The 21,764-nt window shown below is 41.3% G+C and overlaps 1 protein-coding gene across 2 annotated transcripts in view; it reads left to right on the top strand.

The window, feature by feature from the left end:
- unc13c (unc-13 homolog C (C. elegans)) overlaps positions 1-21,764 on the top strand; it is a 558,188-nt gene that overhangs the window by 230,335 nt on the left and 306,089 nt on the right. The window lies entirely within an intron of this gene.

Here is a 21,764-nt window from a genome sequence, read left to right as displayed (position 1 = left end):
TTTAATATGCTAATAATCTGTTGTTTAGGATTGATTTATCTCTATGAACTAGTGTTGATATCTAAATGTGGGTGGGTGTATGTTAATGAGTTGTTGTTATGTCATAATCAGTGATTTCTATAAATGATCTGGGTGGAATAAAAAGGAAGCTTTTCATTGTAAACATTAGAGTATGTATGCATACTTCATCAAACTTGAAAGTGTGTTGATGAAACTTGATGGATGTTGTTTGTAACTTTGACAGCAGTAGGACAGTGTGGCATCGTGTGTTTCATAGATATATTTGGAACAAACTCTCCAGGATTCAGATTCACCTGTGAAATTTGATTTGTACCACAGATGGTCTGCTGTCAAAGTCTGTGACACAAAAACAACACACACAAAACTGTTCTTAAAAGTAAACGATTAATGAATTGCAAGGTTATTCTGTCCTACACACACACACACACACACACACACACACACACACACACACACACACACACACACACACACACTTGATGGTAGAGCATTTAAAGGAACATTTAAAAAAGTGAACTACCTAACCCAAAACCATAGTCAACCTTTTAAATGTTTAGACTTTCATGAAGCCTGTATATAGAATACATATTCACAATGCTTTATAATGCACCTTTGTAATGATCTGTTTCTTTTCATAAATTATTTACATTCATTCATCTATTAACCATTCCGGTTGTATCCGACTCTTGGTGATTCTATGGGCCATCTCTCTCTATATGCGAGAGACTGTCAATTCATTTTCTTGCTGTTTATTTTTCCCCAGCCCTCCCCTTTACATGTCTTGGGGCTCAGACACACACCTATGGAGAATTTAGCATCTCCAATTTACATGTACTGAACCTATACTGCATGTTTTTTTATTGTGGTGGAAATTGGAAGAAACCCACACAGACACAGGGAGAACATGCAAACTCCACACAAAGAGGCCTCCTGTTATGCACTATATAGGGCCCTATAAAATCCGTTTTATTTTTTCCCAAATTCCGTTTTATTTTTTCCCAAATTCCGTTTTTTCCGTTTTAATTTTTGCAAATTCCGTTTTTTCCGTTTTAATTTTTGGGAATTCAGATTTTTTTTTACCCTTTACTGTTATTTTAGTCGTAAAAAGAGTGTTTTTAATGTTAATGATTAAAATGTACACAAATAAAATAGGAATGACCCTAAATTTATTGAGGTAACAAACAAAATTCTCATTTTAAGAGGTGTTAAATGTGGTTTGGTTTGTTTACATTAGTGAATGTATTAGGCTAACTAACATGAACCACGAGCAATACATTTGTTACTGTATTTATTAATCTTTGTTAATCTTAGTTAACCCTAACCCTGTATTTGTATTATGTTACTTCACACAGTGCATTAAGCTAACTAATGTTAACAAATACAACTTTTCATTTAAATAATGTAGGCTACTAAATGGTGAAATTAACATTAATAAAGATTAATAAATGCTGTAGAAGTGCAGTTTATTAATAGTTAATGTTAACTGATCTAGTTAATAAATGGAACGAACCTTATTGTAAAGTGTTACCGATTTTGTTATACACCGAACCGATTCAGTGTTGGACAGATCAGTTGTTTTAACCATTCATTAAAGTGAATCGGTTCAAAGGAGTCATTTAGTTCGCGAATCGGACGTATCATTAGCAGACTTGTACGCGTTGTGTGATTATCCCGGCAGTTAGGACATCGCACAAGAAAACATTTCATCATTGGATAGGTTTTGTTTAGTTTATTTAAAGTGTTTTTTATGTCCGCTGAATGGGCGGAACGCTTTTCAGAGAAGAAGGAAAGGTAAAAAATTTTTTTTTGCACAATTCACACCCAGCGGTAGCCTAATTCAGGAAAAAAATATCCGAATGCTCCACGTGAAACTTCGTTCTTCCGATCTTTTACCATTGTGTCAATTCTCAATTGATTTAGATTAATAAGCGCGAGGGAGTGAGAGAGAGAGACAGTTTGAAGACGCGCGCGCGACCGGGCCTCTCTCTCTGCTCGTTCTTTCAGTAATATGCGATTTTCCTCAGACATACGTTTTTCTCCCACACAAAAACAGAATTTTATTCCAAATATGTAAAATTCCGCGAAATTCCGCGTTGACACTAGATTCCGCGTTAATTTGCCAATTCCGCGATTCCGTCCGCGATTCCGTGATCGCGGAAATTATAGGGCCCTAACTATACATATGTATGTATGTATATATATATATATATATATTAGTGGTGGGCATAGATTAATTTTTTTAATCTAGATTAATCTCACTGTAATCTTGGAATTAATCTAGATTAATCTAGATTAAAATGGCTCATTTGAATTCTGCCGAAGGCATTCTGAATGTGTGCTAGCCAAATAATGACTAAAGGGCACATGTTTCTTAAATACAAAGTGACATTTAAAAGAACTTGTTAAGAAATGCCAGAGATTTTTTTTTTAATTAAAACTAACATAATAAAGTATGATGTTTTTTTTTTTTTTTACTTTGAGCAATGATGGAGCTATAATAGACTCTTCTTATGAGCATATAAAACAAAACAGCTCCTTGGAAAAAATTAAATGTAGCCTAATATTGTAGTAGTTATAAACAAAGGTCTATTTTTAGTTCAGATTAACATTTGAGGGCAGCAATTTTATTCATAATGTCAAAATAAAACCAACGTAATGTTACATGAAAGCATTATAGCCTACTATTCCTGCCAAACTTCCATGGTTGCAGTTGGTGTTACTACAGTAAATCCATGGTAAATGTTGCAGATCTGTGGATAACACTGGATAGTTCATTCATGGCACAATGTTTCTTCCTGGTTTCTACGCACTGTTTGATCCATTAATAACGGAGAAATGTGAATGTTTCTCACTAGATCTCGCAGCGATGTTATTACTTAAGTAGCGAATTCAAATTATTTCTTTACTGGATCTCTTAGCGCTGTGTAGTAACAGTGTCCAGGCATGAAAACAGGCCAGGGGTAAAAAAGGTGAGAAGGATGCGGCATATATATATACAGTTTTGTACTAATTCCTGTACTTGAAAGAGTATATTTCTATACTTCACATTAAAGATGTGATTGGGCTAGCCCAGTATCAATCAAGAAAAGAACCAATGGGCCGCTGATCTACGTGTTTCATCGGGTGTCAGAAAAAAAAACTAGCGCTGACTTTTTTTTGACCAATGCATTACACACTAATAACGCACTGTCTAACCCAGCGCCGCCAAATAAGCAAAACAAAACGTATGGGTGTACGAGTTTTATGGGCCGTTAAGACAAAAACAAAACAAAAAAGTATGAGATGTATCGGCCCAAAAAGCACGTCGGCCCACCGGGAATCTCCCGGTAGTCCCGATGGCATTAGCCTACATGCCTTGACGTCATACAAAACAAAATCCTACCTGTAGCCTTTCACCATCCACTTATTTCGCTGCTTTCGCATCAGTTGACATGCCATCTCATTTCCCCTCTTTCTTTTTCTATTTTTAGCCCCCGACAGCTTTTTTGCTTTTTACCCCCCCCCCCCCCCCCCCCCCCCCCCCAATAAATATTTTCTCATCGGATCTGCACAAATCACGTAGGTGACCCATTTTGGTTTTAAAACGGCGAATTTCGCCGAAAGGTGAGGAGTTTTCATGCCTGAGTGTCGCTTGATCAAGATCGGCTAGCGCTGCTTTGGTCCAAACTGATAAACAACGGTCCGTCACACAATAACGAGTAGCTCAGTTTCGTTCCGCTTACATTACGTTTGCCATTTGATGTCGGACAATGTTGTGGTCGCGCCAGCGTCTCTTACATTATGAGCGTGCTTGCCACGCGCGACCCGCCTACATTTGAAATAACGAAATTTTGGTCGGCAGGAAAAATTGTCCAACAAACCGTTCGGTTTGAAAATGCGTACCGAACACCGAACCTAATCCGCGCTAAAATGAAAGCCGGAAAGAAGGTGAAAGTCATCATAGCTTGCGTAGTATAGACCCAGCTCCCAACCCAACTTTGAGAATAGATTAACGGCGATATTTTTTTTATCGCCCGATAAGAGTCTCACGTTAACGGCCCACCACTAATATATATATATATATATATATATATATATATATATATATATATATATATATATATATATATATATATATATATATATATATACATAAATACAGTGGGGAGAACAAGTATTTGATACACTGCCGATTTTGCAGGTTTTCCTACTTACAAAGCATGTAGAGGTCTGCAATTTTTATCATAGGTACACTTCAACAGTGAGAGACGGAATCTAAAATAAAAATCCAGAAAATCACATTGTATGATTTTTAAATAATTAATTTGCATTTTATTGCATGACATAAGTATTTGATCACCTACCAACCAGTAAGAATTCCGGCTCTCACAGACCTGTTAGTTTTTCTTTAAGAAGCCCTCCTGTTCTCCACTCATTACCTGTATTAACTGCACCTGTTTGAACTTGTTACCTGTATAAAAGACACCTGTCCACACACTCAATCAAACAGACTCCAACCTCTCCACAATGGCCAAGACCAGAGAGCTGTGTAAGGACATCAGGGATAAAATTGTAGACCTGGACAAGGCTGGGATGGGCTACAGGACAATAGGCAAGCAGCTTGGTGAGAAGGCAACAACTGTTGGTGCAATTATTAGAAAATGGAAGAAGTTTAAGATGACGGTCAATCTCCCTCGGTCTGGGGCACCATGCAAGATCTCACCTCGTGGGGCATCAATGATCATGAGGAAGGTGAGGGATCAGCCCAGAACTACACGGCAGGACCTGGTCAATGACCTGAAGAGAGCTGGGACCACAGTCTCAAAGAAAACCATTAGTAACACACTACGCCGTCATGGATTAAAATCCTGCAGCGCACGCAAGGTTCCCCTGCTCAAGCCAGCGCATGTCCAGGCCCGTCTGAAGTTTGCCAATGACCATCTGGATGATCCAGAGGAGGAATGGGAGAAGGTCATGTGGTCTGATGAGACAGAAATAGAGCTTATTGGTCTAAACTCCAATCGCCGTGTTTGGAGGAAGAAGAAGGATGAGTACAACCTCAAGAACACCATCCCAACCATGAAGCATGGAGGTGGAAACATCATTCTTTGGGGATGCTTTTCTGCAAAGGGGACAGGACGACTGCACCGTATTGAGGGGAGGATGGATGGGGCCATGTTTTGCGAGATCTTGGCCAACAACCTCCTTCTCTCAGTAAGATCACTGAAGATGGGTCGTGGCTGGGTCTTCCAGCATGACAACGACCCGAAACACGCAGCCAACTAAGGCAACTAAGGAGTGGCTCCGTAAGAAGCATCTCAAGGTCCTGGAGTGGCCTAGCCAGTCTCCAGACCTGAACCCAGTAGAAAATCTTTGGAGGGAGCTGAAAGTCCGTATTAGAAGGTCTGTATGGAGGAGTGGGCCAAAATCCCTGCTGCAGTGTGTGCAAACCTGGTCAAGAACTACAGGAAACGTATGATCTCTGTAATTGAAAACAAAGGTTTCTGTACCAAATATTAAGTTCTGCTTTTCTGATATATCAAATACTTATGTCATGCAATAAAATGCTAATTAATTACTTAAAAATCATACAATGTGATTATCTGGAATTTTGTATTAGATGCCGTCACTCACAGTTGAAGAGTACATATGATAAAAATTACAGACTTCTACATGCTTTGTAAGTGGGAAAACCTGCAAAATTGGCAGTGTATCAAATACTTGTTATACAGCAAAGCACCCCCATAACAAGACCACCTCCATGTTTGAACTCCATGTTTTGCACTATATATACAGGTGCTGGTCATATAATTAGAATATCATCAAAAAGTTGATTTATTTCAGTAATTCCGTTAAAAAAGTGAAACTTGTATATTATATAGACTCATTACATGCAAAGTGAGATATCTCAAGCCTTTATTTGTTATAATTTTGATGATTATGGCTTACAGCTTATGAAACCCACAAAATCAAAATCTCAGAAAATTAGAATATTACATGAAATCACACAGTAATTACACAGTAATCCCATGGTCATTGAACCAGGTTTTGGTTCTTTTGGCAGTGTGGGCAGGTGCAAATCCTGCTGGAAAATGAAGGAAGCATGAAGTGCTCTGAAAATTTGTGAAGTCATAATGTTACTCATTTAAATAATCTCCGCCCACGGAATACGCAAAAAAGGGACGAGGCCTGGTTGAGCTGCGCTGGAGAAGACAGTGTTGTCGCTATGTCAAAGAGATGCTGTTTTGTCTACCCTGTTTCCAAAACTCATTTGTTTGGCTGACAAACTTAGACTGGATTACATTTATTTTAAACACTGTTCCTAAACATTATAACCCACACTTTTATCTGTGTGCTGCACATTTCATGGAGAACAGCTTCCAGAACCACAATGTCAGCTACGCACAAAAAATTCTCCTGAAATGGAAATCAAATTATTACTTTATAAGCTCACCCTGCAGTTTCAACTCCACCAAATCTTTGTTTGTTTCATTATTGTACAGTAAATGTCAATATAGCTCTTGTTTTGATATTTCATGTTTGTTGTAGGAAATTACCATCATTGTACCATCATTATTTCATTTTTATTGTTAATTTATGACTTCAGCTCCACTTACATTTCGGCAATTGCAGCCGTTTTGCAAAATGTCACTTTGCGCCACCTGGCGGTAATTTCGTGAACGATTTTGAAATGCGACTGGTTTATTTTTTCCGCTATGGCTTTGCCGCAGCGGTAAACGCAGCGGTAATAGGCATTCTGGTTGACTACCAACTGTAGTGTTTACTGTAGCTTTTGTAAGGATGTTCACCACCCCTTAGGAAAATTAACCTTGGTTTTGTGATCAATTACTGTTTGTATTACTATAGTTCCCTTTCGAGGGAACTCACACTGCGTCGTTAAAAACGACTCTTTGGGGATGCTCCCTGAGCGTGCACCTCTGAAGTATGAATGAAACTATTCCAATCCTGATTGGTGTTGCGTCATGACGTAACATGTGACGGCATACCTCTTCAGCAAGCGCTCTCTGTTCTGTCTGTTATATTTGGTGTTGTTTGTCACGTATCTGATCATTATTATGGCGAGTGAGCAGTTCAAAAAATGTGTGCACCCCTGCCCTAGATATATCACGGGTGGGGACACACATCAGTTATGTGTGGACTGTTTGGGAGTGCAGCACGCCCGGGCAGCTCTTGAGGGAGCTGCTTGCGGTCATTGTGAGTCACTCCCTATCAGAGTGCTGCGCTCCCGCCTGGCTGTCTTTGATGAGCTGGCTGTCCGTTGAGACAGCGTGGCGACTCAGATCGTGGGGTTCGCAAAGGGACCTTGCAGACGAGAATGAGACTGCTGCGGCACCTTCTCATTCTTCGTCTGAAGGTCCTGAAACCCCTGTTCATGGTGCAGAAGCCCGCGCTGCGGCTTCTTCTGCCTGTGACGAGGGTCTGATGCTTGAGTTGTCTGCTTCTGAGGAAGTGGATGTACTCAGCATCGAGGCGGACGAACGTGAATTAGACTCGCCAGTTCACGTTCCCGCTTATGAGGAGCTCGTTGAGGTTGTGACGCGTGCAGTGGCCAGACTCAACATCAACTGGCCACTTGATAAGTAGGAAGTACAAAATAAAAGCAAGCTAGATGAGCGCTTCCTGCAGCACTGCCCACAACCTCAGCGCCGGGGCTTACCATTTTTCCCTGATTTACACAAAGAGATCTCAAAATCATGGAATAAACCCCACTCATCTCGTGTTTCCTATCCTTCTGCTGTGGATTGTAGCCACATGGTAGGCGTGAGAGAGTTGGGGTATGGGAAGATGCCGCAGATGGAGGAGGCTCTTGCCAGCTACCTCTCTCCTGAAGCGGCATCATCCCAGGAAACCATGCAGAGATACCTCTGCATTGGTGGGCAGGGCATATATGGCGGCAGATCGGGCTGGTTCATGTCTGCACACTATGGCCATCTTCCAGGCATACCAGGCCGACCTATTGAAGGATTTAGATGAGGGTGAGGGACCCACACCTGAAGATATTGCCGAACTTCGAAAAGCCACAGATTTGTCTCTCCGGGCTACTAAGGAGACGGCCTGTTCTATCGGCCGCTCCATGTCAGCTCTGGTAGCCACGGAGAGGCATCTGTGGCTGAATTTATCAGGTATAAAGGAAAAAGATAAGAGTTTTCTCCTGGATGCGCCGCTCTCACCTTCTGGCCTGTTCGGTGACACAGTTACAACTGTCGTCGACAGGTTTCAGGAGGCGAGGAAGCAATCTGCGGCATTTCAGCAGCATCTCCCTCGCTGCTCAAAATTAATGGCCTGAGCGGCCAGCCTCAGCCGTCAACGAGCTCCTCATATCGGCAAGAACAGAAAGAGAGCGTTGCCTCTAGAGCCCCTCCCTTGGGAGCCTGGCAACAGAGGAAACGCTCTCACCCGAAGTCCTCTAGCCAGAAGGGTGACCTGAGGGACGTCCTTCAGGCGAAGAGGGCTTCGGGAAAGAGGTCCTAACTGGGGTGGTAGGATCTCGGAGGGCTGTCCCCCCCGCACGAGAACAACCGAGGTTGTTCTCGCAGCGGAGCCCTCAGGAAATCGATGTCGGTTTCTCGCCGTCCACGACGCTTCGGGCCACATCAATTTCCAGCAAACGCACATGGAGTCGTTCATCCCAAAGATTTGATCTGAGGCACTTGAATCGTTCTCTGAGGAGGTTCAGGTTCAAGATGCTCACTATTCCCATCATTGTGAATCAAATCAGATCCGAGGACTGGTTTGTCACAATAGATCTAAGGCCTCATTTACACTGCAGGTCTTGATGCCCATTTCTGATTTGTTACCTTTATCCGACTTTTTCGATCGTCCGTTTACACGTTATTTCAATTGTGACCCATATCCGATTCATGTGTTTATACTTGCCATACTATCTGAAACATCGCGCATGCTTAAAGGGGGTTCTTGCACAGATGGACGAACGTGAAATATGCTTGATGCTAGTGCTGCGATATAGCCTATGCGAAGTTAGCCAAACATCACCATGATTTTTAGACGGAGAAGGACGAAAAGGGCCATCATCATTGTGCATATGCTCCAGTTATTGTGTACGAGAGAGATCTCAGGACTGGTGGGAGCATATTGTAGCGGGCTTTAAGAGCAGAGGGTCCGAAATTTTAAGATGAGCAAGCCAACCTTTGATATGTTGTGTCAACGTTTGTCCACGTTTCGTCGGGCTCTCCGTCCCTTTGCAGAAGCGTGTCGGTGTTTCTCTCGTCATTAAACTGCAGAGACGTTGCCTAATGCCTCATAAAATCCGATCTGCCTGTTTACATGACAGTCGCATTGGCACATATCTGATTTATATCTGATTCATTTTCACATATGAATGAGGCCTGAAACCGATCTGGAAATATCCGAATGCATGCAGGTTTTTTTTCCTGTTTACACTGTCATAGAACACATCCAATCTGTGTCACATGTGAGCGAAAAATCGGAATTGTGTCACATTTCACTGACAGTGTAAACGAGGCCTAAAAGACGCTTAATTCCATGTCTCCATCCTTCCATGTCACAGGAGATTCCTGAGGTTCGCTTTCGGGGGCGAAGCGTACCAATATCGGGTTCTTCCGTTCGGCCTAGCACTCTCTCCCCGCACGTTCACCAAGTGTATGGACGCAGCTCTGGCTCCACTGAGGCTTCAGGGCATTCGTATACTGAATTATATCGACGACTGGCTCATATTGGCCCAGTCTCGAGAAATGGCAGTTCGGCATCGAGATGTCGTCCTTGGCCACATTCAGAACCTGTGGTTGAGACTCAACACGAAGAAAAGCGTGTTGGAACTTGGTGTATGGAATTCGGAACGTGTATGGAACGTGTATGGAATTCGGTTACGATGCGGGCACAGATGTCTCCCGCACGTATCGAGTCCATCCTGGCCATGGTGTCCGGGATAAAGCTAGGCCAGGCCATCACTGTAAAGCAATTTCAAAGCCTGCTGGGCCTCATGGCAGCGGTGTCCAACATAATACCTTTGGGCCTTCTACACATGAGGCCCCTTCAGTGGTGGCTGAAAGCCAAGGAGTTTTCCCCAAGGGGAAATCCGTTCCGTACAATCAGGGTCACACGCAGATGCTTTCGTTCCCTATTAATATGGAAGAGACCTTGGTTCCTGTCCCAAGGGCCAGTGTTAGGAGCGTCATGTCGCCGGAAAACAGTTTCGACAGACGCCTCCCTCACTGCCTGGGGCGCGGTCATGGAAGGCCGCTTTGCCAGGGGTCTGTGGCAGGACCATCATCGCTCTTGGCATATAAATTGCCTAGAGATGTTGGCTGTGTTCAGAGCTTTGAGGAGGTTCCTCCCAGACATCAAAGGCTACCATGTCTTGATACGGTCAGACAATACGTCGGTGTAAGATATTTGTATTTGTAGTGATTCGTCAATTTAGCTCAAAGGAATTATTAATTATTTATAGGGAATTTGAAAGAGTCACTTATTACAACCGAGCAAATGACTCGTTCGCGGTTCATTTGAACTGGCTGTAACTATCAACTCTGCAACGGATATAAATATCCGAACTATAGTGAAACACTATAGTTAGCAAGGTAACTTAGATCAGAAGTTTAAGACATTAAATTTGTAAGCAGATAACACAAGTAATCTCTTTTTAAATACAAACAATACTTTATTGATTATATAGGCTACTAACACATAAAGCTAATATCTAACACAAACACATTTACATTTACATTTTACATTTATTCATTTAGCTGACGCTTTTATCCAAAGCGACTTACAATTGCTATATATGTCAGAGGTCGCACGCCTCTGGAGCAACTAGGGGTTAAGTGTCTTGCTCAGGGACACATTGGTGTCTCACAGTGGATTCGAACCCGGGTCTCTCACACCAAAGGCATGTGTCTTATCCATTGCAACTTTGCAGCAAAACTTAACTTAAAACCGAGGCTTTCAATGGAAAAGAAATGATGACTCAAAAAAGAAAAGAAATTGAGAAGAGAGTAGGCTAGTAAGATTGCTTGAATAAAGCTGTTGAACCCGTTCTTCTGATCTTAATTTGGGTTCCTTCGTCTGCGCGTTTGTTACATGGTTACCTGTCTGGTTTAGATCTCCATCTTTTTCTGCCCATCTCTCTTGAGAGTGGTAGCAGAGCGTTTCTTGAGGGTGAACCCAGAGAAGCGAGAGCACAGAGCGGGAACTTTTGTTTCGGGTCTAAGATTTTAAACTCAAAGTGTGTCCCCCCCTCCTGAAGAGATCGGACCAATTAGACACTGGCTTTGTTTGTCTCATCGTAAATCATGCATTATCTGGGACCTCCTTACTCTCCAAGCTCTAGCAGAGAGTACAGAGGCCACAGTTTAGACATCATTACTATTATAAGAATACGAAACATTTTACACAGATTTCAATCAAGCCATCTTGCTAGTTGTGTTCGTAAGATAGCATTGATATGAAACAGTACACACTTTCATTCACACACCTAATAGTTATACAATTACATGAATTATATGGGATTAAAGCATATTAAATGGACACATATATCGTAGAAACACATAGAATGATGTATGATGTTTGTAAGTCCATTGAAAATTGTTCTTGAATGAGTTTTATTGGATTTTGATATGTAAAGTCTTTTTGGTGTGTAAAGTTTATAGGGTTTAAGAAATTCCAATCTGAGGTCATGTATAGTTCCTGCTGACGTCTGTTTTGTTCATCTCCTTGGTCCTTAAGAAAGACGGGGTCTGTTAGTCGCAGGGGTCATGTGACCTCTTGTTAGGGCTCTGAGCAGTACCATTTTCTGAACCGATCCGTCTTGCAAAACTATCAAACGTTGACCAGTTCTTCCTTCAGTTAACCAATAAAAGTCTTTGGTTAGCAGACTTTCTGGAGACTGTAAATGATTCATGGCTCTGGGTTGGGTAATTTGAATCTGGAATGTGAGGACTCTTGTGTGAGACCTTGGTCTCTGTCTTTCTCTTAACCAATCAGTATTTTGGCAACAAAGCTAGCATTGACCAGTTATTTCGTTAGAGCTGGGGGCTCTTTTAATTAGTCAGACCGGTGATGCCGGACCCGATGGCAAGATTGATGACGATCATGAGACGTTCTGAACAAATCTTTCCCCCTTCATTTGCGAGAAGCGGAGAGTTTGCATTAATTTTCTGGAAGAAGATTAGTCTGTGTTTGGTTCATACTCGCAGTCGTTACACTTATCTGAATCGACAGGGGGGTCTCAGATCGCGCCCTCTATACAAACTGGCGCATCAGATTCTCTTCTGGTCCCAGGGCAAGCTGTTGTCCATCAGAGCAATGTATGTCCCGGGGGTTCAGAATCAGGGAGCAGACATCCTGTCGAGACATTGGCTGAGGCCTAGGGAATGGAGACTTCACCCGGATGTGGTGAGGTTGATATGGGAGAGGTTTGGACCTATGGAACTGGACCTGTTTGCGTCTCGAGAGACGTCCCACTGTCCACTGTGGTTTTCCCTATCACATCCAGCTCCACTGGGGTTGGATGCCATGGTACAAACGTGGCCGAGGCTACGCTTGTACGCTTTTCCCCCGATCGCTCTGCTCCCGGGAGTTCTGGAGAGGGTCCATCGAGAGGGAGTCAGTCGACTCCTAGTAGCCCCGTTTTGGCCGGCCCGAGTATGGTTCTCAGACATAATAGCACTCCTGATAGGTCCGCCATGGCAGATTCCTCTGAGGAGGGATCTGTTGTCTCAGGCGGAAGGCACGATATTCCACCCTCGCCCAGAGCTGTGGAAGTTGTGGGTATGGCCCCTGAGGGGGTACATTACCTAGATGCTGGCCTTTCAGCTGGAGTGGTCGAGACCATACTTAGCTCCAGAGCTCCTTCCACGAGGAGATTGTATGGCCTAAAGTGGAATGTGTTTTCCACTTGGTGTAGAGAACATGAGTTAGACCCAGTTAACTGCCCAGTGGCTTCAGTTCTGGAATTCCTTCAAGATCGTTTCTCTGCTGGTCTCACCCCTTCCACACTTAAGGTGTACGTGGCTGCCATTGCGGCTTTCCATGCACCACTAAGTGATGGGCCGCTGGGGAGGAACCAGCTGGTCATACATTTTTCCGTGGTACATGGAGGATGAGACCGACAACCAGGACCAGAGTTCCTGCCTGGGATCTGGCGGTGGTTCTTGAAGGGTTATCCCTGGCCCCCTTCGAACCACTTCAGTCGGCTTCACCTAAGGGCTTAACGTATAAGGTGGCATTTCTCTTAGCCATTACCTCGCTTAAGAGGTTGGGAGATCTCCAAGCCCTGACAGTTTCACCAGCTTGCTTGGAGTTTGCCCCGGGAGGAGTTAAGGCCATCTTGCATCCGAGACCTGGCAAGGTGCCTTCCAACATAGCAAGGTCTATCGTCCTGCAGGCATTTCATCCTCCACCACATGTGTCGGCAGAAGAAGAGAGACTCCACGTGCTTTGTCCTGTCAGAGCACTGAGTATTTACCTTGAGAGGTCCTCTTCTTGGAGGAGGTCGAACCAACTGTTAGTGTGTTTTGGGTCACCTAAGAAGGGGTTCCCTGCATCCAAGCAAACAATCAGTAACTGGATTGTACAGGCTATTGTCTCGGCTTACCAGGTGCACAATCTGCCTTCACCTTTGGCCATAAGGGCTCATTCCACTAGAGGCATGGCCTCCTCTAGGGCCCTCTACTCGGGGGTGCCCCTCCAGGAGATCTGTGAGGCAGCCGGTTGGGCTACCCCACACACTTTTATCAGATTGTCTGCACCTCCATAATACGCCCGGTGCGCGGGTGCTCTCGCCCTAGCTTGTGCCTGATCAGTTTCACACAGGGGCAGGCATTTTGATGCGTGGCATAGTGGGTATTCGTCCCCCAAAGAGTCATTTTTAATGACGTAGTGCGAGTTCCCTCGAAAGGGAACGTCTCGGGTTACGACTGTAACCCTTGTTCCCTGAGAAAATGTATAAGAAAATTACAAAAAAACAAACATACCACTCTGAAACGTCCTGCGAAATCTGTGCTTGCTTGAAACCCATTCTGGACTATCCTCTTGTTTGTTAACATTCTTAAAGTCCCCCTGTAGTCAATAATTGTATCCCTTAAAGCTACACTGTGTGATTTTTTTTTCCCCCCATCTAGCGGTGAAATTGTATATGACTACCCAGTGAATATTATTTTCTGTTCCTTTCAATTCCGAGGGCGTTTTAACTCCTACGGTGGCCGTATTATTCCAAGATTAACATGGCTTCCAGTTATCGACTACTTCGTCCATGACAATAATAAACAATAATACGTCTAAAATGAATAAAACTACAGGACAGATGTCAGGAGGTAAAGGTCACCCTTGGAATCGGCTATCCCAGCATAATCAGATTAGGCTAACGTTACAATGTGTAAAATAACTAAAATTTCCAGTGTCCTTTTTTTTATATAGCTTAAAAAATTGCACCTTTAAAACTATTCATCACCTGTGATCCGTCGCAGCACAGATTTATGTTACAAGGTAAACAATACTTTTTCACCATTGACGCGAGGATGAAGTTATACTAGAGGTCGTTCTGGCGTTATGCACAACCATGCTATGGTTAGACAAGCAACTATAAAACATAGAATTTACACAAATAGGCTGAATTACCTGTCGAGAAGAAAGCAGGCAACTTCGGCGTCCGTTTTAAAATCTTTGCTCCTCATGAGCTCTTTCCATCTGCGAAAAGTTACTCCAATATTGACTTTGGCGCGTTGCCTGTCGCGCTGACGTTTTAATTCTCTTTCAAATGTGAGTGAACGCACACACACACACACACTATCTTTCAAATCTGCCGGCAGTCGCGGCTCGCGAGCTCGCGAGTAATCTCCCCCTCGCATTCGTCACGGTGTCACTGAGTGAAAAACGCAAAAGGCGAAGCTTGAATTTACCGGTTTGTCCCTCTTTGGCGAATGTAGTTTCAAGATGGAGGGGCAACATGGCGACCGGCATTCTAACCCCTCACCCGTATGTACTTTCAATGGCAGATTATAAACTTACGAGAATACTTTATTACCTGAAAGAAGTAAATATACATTAATGAGCACATATATTTTTGAAAGAACTAAGTGTTTTTTGCAAAGAATCAACTAAAAAAGTTACACAGTGTAGCTTTAATACTCACCTTTGATCACCAAAATGACATATTTAAAAGTTTTTTTTCTTGAAAAATCTGTCATGACCTAAAAAAGCTTGAATGCCCTTGCCCCATTTAGTATTCGTAGTTCTATGAATATTGAAATTAGCCCCGCCTCCATTCACTTACACCAGCTCAGAGATCCACTGGTTGAGGATCACACATTGCCCTAATTGGTTAGTTACAAGGTAGTATGTGATGTCAGAAACACCAGCGATGTCAAACCACATTTTTGAGACTGTCTTTGGTTCACTGCCGTTTTAATGAGCAAATACTCAGCAATGGTGTTGACTTATGAATTTGCACATGGTTTGTCTTAAAGCATATTAAAAACACCACATAGACATAAACAACACTTTAGTCTGAATCAGGCTTGAATTGGTTTGAAATTGATTCCATCCTTAATAATTTTATTTGAGTAGAGCTCGTGGTTGTGGTAAAGGGGCGTAACATTTCCCAAACACTAAGCGGTGCCAATCACAACACCCTGGGCCAGCTAACCAATCATAGCACATTTCATATTTCGGAAGGACCACAACTAAACGACGTGTTCAGGACAGACTTGGGAGAGAGGAGCTGTAATAATGTAAAATATGTTGAAAATGTTTTTTGAACAATCAAGCATGAAAGCATATTCTATTACACCCCAAAAGCAAAATCAAGACTTCGTAAAAGGGCATAATATGACCCCTTTAAGCTTGGTTCAGGGATCAGTTGTAGAATGTTCTTGAGTGGCCTGTACAGTCTTTAGATTTAAATCTCATTGAAAATATTTGGTGGAATTTGAAGAAAGCAGTTGTAATGTGAAAACCAAAGATTATCAGTGATCTGGAAGCTTTTTCAAGTGAGGAATGGGCCAAGATTGCAGTAGAGAGGTGACAGAAGCTTCCAAGCACGTACAGGCAGCGTTTATTTGAGGTGATAAAGAATAAAAGATTCTGCACAAAATTTGACATTTGGGGGTTGAATAATTATTAAACATTTTATTAAACATAATTTTTTTTGTTATTGGTGTTTTTGTGTAAGGTATTTTGCTGTTGTTGTTTTCATTTTGATTTGATTATTTAATTAGGGCCCAAGCCCTGAAAGGGCGAAGGCCCTATTGTTTCCAGTAGGATTATTATTAGGGCCCAAGCCCTGAAAGGGCGAAGGCCCTATTGTTTTCGGTAGGATTATTATTATTATTATTTTGTCAACCTTTCGGGCACTTTTGGGGCCCTTAACATGCTCAAAAACTCTTGAAACTTTGCACACATGTCAGAACCCGCGGCCATCAGGGCCGGGCTGAAGCTGGTACCCGGGCGTGGCAGGGGGGTTCGACAGCGCCCCCTGGAACGGGATCCGAACACTTGTCCATAAATCAAACACACTTGCATGTAATAATATGAAACTCGGTACACATATAGATCTCATCGGGCCGAACAACTTTCGTGCTCTAAGTTTTACACCAGCCCAACAGGAAGTCGGCTATTATGGGTTGTTTGGAAACGCATGCTGTGGAATTTAACCTAGGCCTACCTGATTACTTGTCTGATTGTATATATATATATATATATATATATATATATATATATATATATATATATATATATATTGTCTTGTTACATTTATATTTTTTTATATATATAAAATAATAAAATATAGCTGCGAGCAGCGATGGAGGGCCCAAGCCGGTGACCCCGGTGCCACCGGCTTGGGCCCGCAATCGCTGAACTTGGTCCATAAATCAGACACGCTTCCATGTAATAATATGAAACTCTGTACACATATAGATCTCATCGGGCCGAACAACTTTCGTACTTTTACTTTTTACGCCAGCCCAACAGAAAGTCGGCTATTGTGGGTTGTTTGTAAATGCATGCTGTGGAATTTGATGTACTCCTCCTAGGGAATTCACCCATTCGCCTCCAAACTCGGTCAGCATGAAGTCAAGACATTGAGGATGCTAAATTGCGGACAGATTTTTGATATCTCGAACGGTTTGGCCGTGGCAAGGAAACGAATTTATGGCGAATAAGGGACACAGGAAGTGTGTTATAACTTCAGTATACATTAACTGATCTTGTTGAAACTTCAGCAGTGTGTTCGTTGTAAGAGGCCGATCACGTGGATGTGACTATTGTGAGTCAAAGTTATAGCGCCACCAACTGGCAGCAGGAAGTGTGTCCCTTTCAAAATGCTTTGAAATCACCCTCTTATTTTTAACCGATTTGCTTCAAACTTTATGTGTATAATGTAAACACACGGCAGATGTAGACCTGTGAAAGGATTTTCGATATCTTTAATAATGTTGCCGTGGCAACGTTTCAAACTTTATTATTCTTTTTTGATGCTTTTGAGACTCTTAACATACTTGAAATTGCATGAAACTCGACAGACACATCACATTTATTAGCCAGTAGACATGTGCAAAGTTTCAGAAACGGGCGTGGTGAGGGGCTCAGTAGCGCCACCTTTAGTCAAAAGTGGGGGGGGTTAGTTTTATCAATAGCAACAAAACTTGGTATGTGTATTGTTCTCATCAAGACGGACAACTTTCTAATTTACAGTTATTAGCTGCGACCAACAGGAAGAGAGATATTTTGGTTTGAATGTGGATTTTCTGAAGAATTTTCTCTCCCTCTCTCTGTGTCTCTGTGTGTGTGAGGGGAGGGGGGATTTGTTTATTGCTTTTATTGAGTTTTTCAAGGTTTCAGGGGCTTTTGGGGTCCTTAACGTGCTCAAAAACTCTTGAAACTTTGCACACAGGTCAGAACCTGCGGCCATCAGGGCTGGGCTGAAGCTGGTACCCGGGCGTGGCAGGGGGGCTCAACAGCGCCCCCTTGAATGGGGTCCGAAAACTTGGTCCATAGATCAAACACGCTTGCATGAATTAATATGAAACTCGGTACACATATAGATCTCAGCGGGCCGAACAACTTTCCCCCGGTCAAGTTTTACGCCAGCCCAACAGGAAGTCGGCTATTATGGGTTGTTTGGAAAACGCTTGCTGTGGAATGTGAAATACTCCTCCTAGAGAATTCATTCAATCCCCACCAAACTCGGTGTGCATGAAGTCAAGACATTGAGGATTCTAAATTGCGGACAGATTTTTGATATCTCGAATGGTTTGGCCGTGGCGAGGAAACAAATTTATGGCGAGAAAAGAGAGACACGAAGTGTTATAACTTCTGCATACATTAACTGATCTTGATGAAACTTCAGCAGTGTGTTCGTGGTAAGAGGCCGATCAGATGGATGTAACTATTGTGAGTCAAAGTTATAGCGCCACCAACTGGCAGCAGGAAGTGTGTCACTTTCAACATGCTTTTGACAAAAGTGGGGGGGTTAGTTTTACCAACAGTAACAAAAATCAGTATGTATATTGTTCTCATCGAGCCGAACAACTTTCTAATTTACAGTCATTAGCTTAGACCAACAGGAAGTCAGATATTTTGGTTTGAATATGGATTTCTTTGCAAAAAAGGCTTCTGAATTTTAACCCACTCCTCTTAAGTGCTTTATTTTATTCCCACCAAACTTTTTCAACATGATGAAAATACATTAAAGATGCTAAATTGTGAACAGATAATAAATATCTCAAATGGTTTTGCTATGGCGTGGGATTAAAGTAATGTCAAAAAAGAAAACACCAAAAGCTTTGTATCTTCTAAAAATGTAATTATACACCATTTTTATATGAAATTATACAAATATAAGAACTAAACCCATTTTATTCTTTTTTTTTTTTTTTTCAATTTAAGAATTTTTTAAGTTTAAAAAGAGCCAGAATGTTTTTTTTAGTCCAAAAATAAATAAATCATGTCATTCATAGTGTTATACTCCCCTCTTGTGTTCAAAATCAGGTAGGCCTATTGTATCTATATAAAAATATACTAGGTACGTGATGGTGAGAATATTTTACCACCGGTTAATCGACGTATGACACCGCTGGGGGCTTTTGAATCATACATAGGACATGAAGACATCATAGGGGATTGTGAACATATTTTACTGGAACTTCATCTTCATTATATATATATATATATATATATATATATATATATATATATATATATATATAAATATATATATATATATATATATTTTTTTGTAACATTTATATATATATATATATATATATATATATATATATATATATATATATGTGTATGTAAATATAGCTGCGAGCAGCGATGGAGGGCCCAAGTCGGTGACACTGCCACCCCGGTGCCTTTAGTGTAACTCATCGGGCCGAACAACTTTCGTGCTCTAAGTTTTACGCCAGACCAACAGGAAGTCAGCTATTATGGGTTGTTTGGAAACGCATGCTGTGGAATTTGATGTACTCCTCCTAGGAAATTCATCCATTCGCCTCCAAACTCGGTCGGCATGTAGTCAAGACATTGAGGATGCTAAATTGTGGACGGATTTTTGATATCTCGAACGGTTTGGCCGTGGCGAGGAATCGAATTTATGGCGAGAAAAGAGAAACATGAAGTGGAATAACTTCTGCATACATTAACTGATCTTGATGAAATTTCAGCAGTGTGTTCGTGGTAAGAGGCCGATCAGATGGATGTAACTATTGTGAGTCAAAGTTATAGCGCCACCAACTGGCAGCAGGAAGTGTGTCACTTTCAACATGCTTTTGACAAAAGTGGGGGGGTTAGTTTTAAACTTGCTATGGATAATAAATATCTCAAACGGTTTTGTTATGGCGAGGGATCAAAGTAATGTCCAAAAAGGAAACACTAAAAGCCTCAAATTTTCTAAAAATGTAATTATATACCATTTATTTCTATAAAAAAGTATACAAATATCACAACTAAACCCATTTTATTCTGTTTTTGCAATTCAAGAAGAATGAAAAAGTTAAAAACAGGCTATTTAGTGCTATTTGGTTAAACAAAAAAGGGCTATACTGCCCTCTTGTGTCCAAAAGGACATCAAAATAGTATATAAAACTTTTTACCAGGTAGGCCAATATTGTATTTAAATATACATTTATTAGGCATGTGTCTGAGGATATTTTCCCACCGGTTAATCGACGTGTGACACGAGCGGGTGCTTTTAAATCGCTAATATAAAAGTGAAAGAAAAATACAAACGTCCACACTGACATTGATAATGTTGCAGACACACGTTGGAAAGAATGATGCTTTTAAACAACACTAAACCGCCATTAGGTGTCGCCAGGCATCCATCTTAATAAGCGAGTCATTGATTCATTCGTTCAAACGATTTGTTCGAATGAGTCGATCATGATTAAGACATGTTTATTGATCATTCAATCTTTGAGTCAACAGATTCGTTAAAAATGCTGAATCGTTCAGTTATGAGAAAACACGTGATGCGTGATGGTTCTGCTGTGATCTTTGTTTAACTATTTTCGCTGCTGAAACAGAACAAAAACAGTCAATATTGCATCTAAAATGTAAGTGACTTAACTGGAACTGTTTATTAACCTGTTGTATGAAATCAATGTCACAGTTTCAACTGTGATTGTATTCAGGAAATGACACTCGTCAAGTGAGGTTGCTTCACTATATCATATGTTATAAAATATATAAAACCTCCATATTTGTAATTTTTATAGTCAGCAGGCCTATGTTGTTAACTGATTATTTTTAAAAAATAAAATCTCAAACGGTTTTGCTATAGTGAGGGATTAAAGTAATGTCAAAAAAAGACACACTAAAAGCCTCATATCTTCTAAAAATGCAATTATACACCATTAATTTCTATATAAAATTATACAAATATCAGAACTATACCCATTTTATTCTTTTTGTTTGTTTGTTTGTTTGTTTTCAATTTAAGAATTATGTTTGAATTTAAAAACAACCAGAATATTTCAGTCCAAAAACTAGATAAATCATGTCATGTCATGGATTGCTTAAATTAGAGATGCACCGATTACAATTTTCTGGGCCGATTCCGATTTCCGATTTTTCCTTAAGTTTGACCTGCCGATACCGATTTTAGCCGATTCCGATTTAATTTTTTCTAACCACTTTACAGCACACACAAATATTTATTTTATATATTTTCTGTAATAGAATATTTTACAATTTGCATAGTTCACACACATCTAAAGTGCAGTGTTGTGGAAGAACCATTTCCTTTTCACATTCAATATCCAATCATTTTATATATGTATTTAGCAAACGAAACGCCTGTATGAAAACAGGGAATGGCAATAAAATAATATATAAATAAAAAATAAAATAAATATAGCCTTGCAGTATAAAGACATTTCTCAAAGCACACACACACAGGCCTATTGCAATCACTTGTACAAACTGAATAGTAAAACAAGTACAAAGTGTCAGTCTTTGTTTTCTTTTCTGACATAGCCTACTCCAGTTCTTGTTAAAACACACAAATTCTGTGCATTTTGGGCACTTTTTGTGTGAAACCCTATTTAGGCTACTTTCCATCAAAAGTGTGCTTTCCCTTTAATTGAGCGTGAGCAGTGCAGCAAATAGACTCGGCGCCGAAACACGCGCTTCACTGCTCGCGACGCTCCTACTTGAAGCTCACGCGCTGCTCCCGCTCCCGTTGTAAAAGCACTCATTGATTAACATGCACGCCGAAAAAAAATACGCGCTTGCGGTCTGAACGGACGTAATTCACGAGG

Source organism: Squalius cephalus, assembly GCF_949319135.1.
Source record: "Squalius cephalus genome assembly, chromosome: 6".
Lineage (NCBI taxonomy): Eukaryota > Metazoa > Chordata > Actinopteri > Cypriniformes > Leuciscidae > Squalius > Squalius cephalus.
This window is presented reverse-complemented; position numbering and strand designations above follow the sequence as displayed.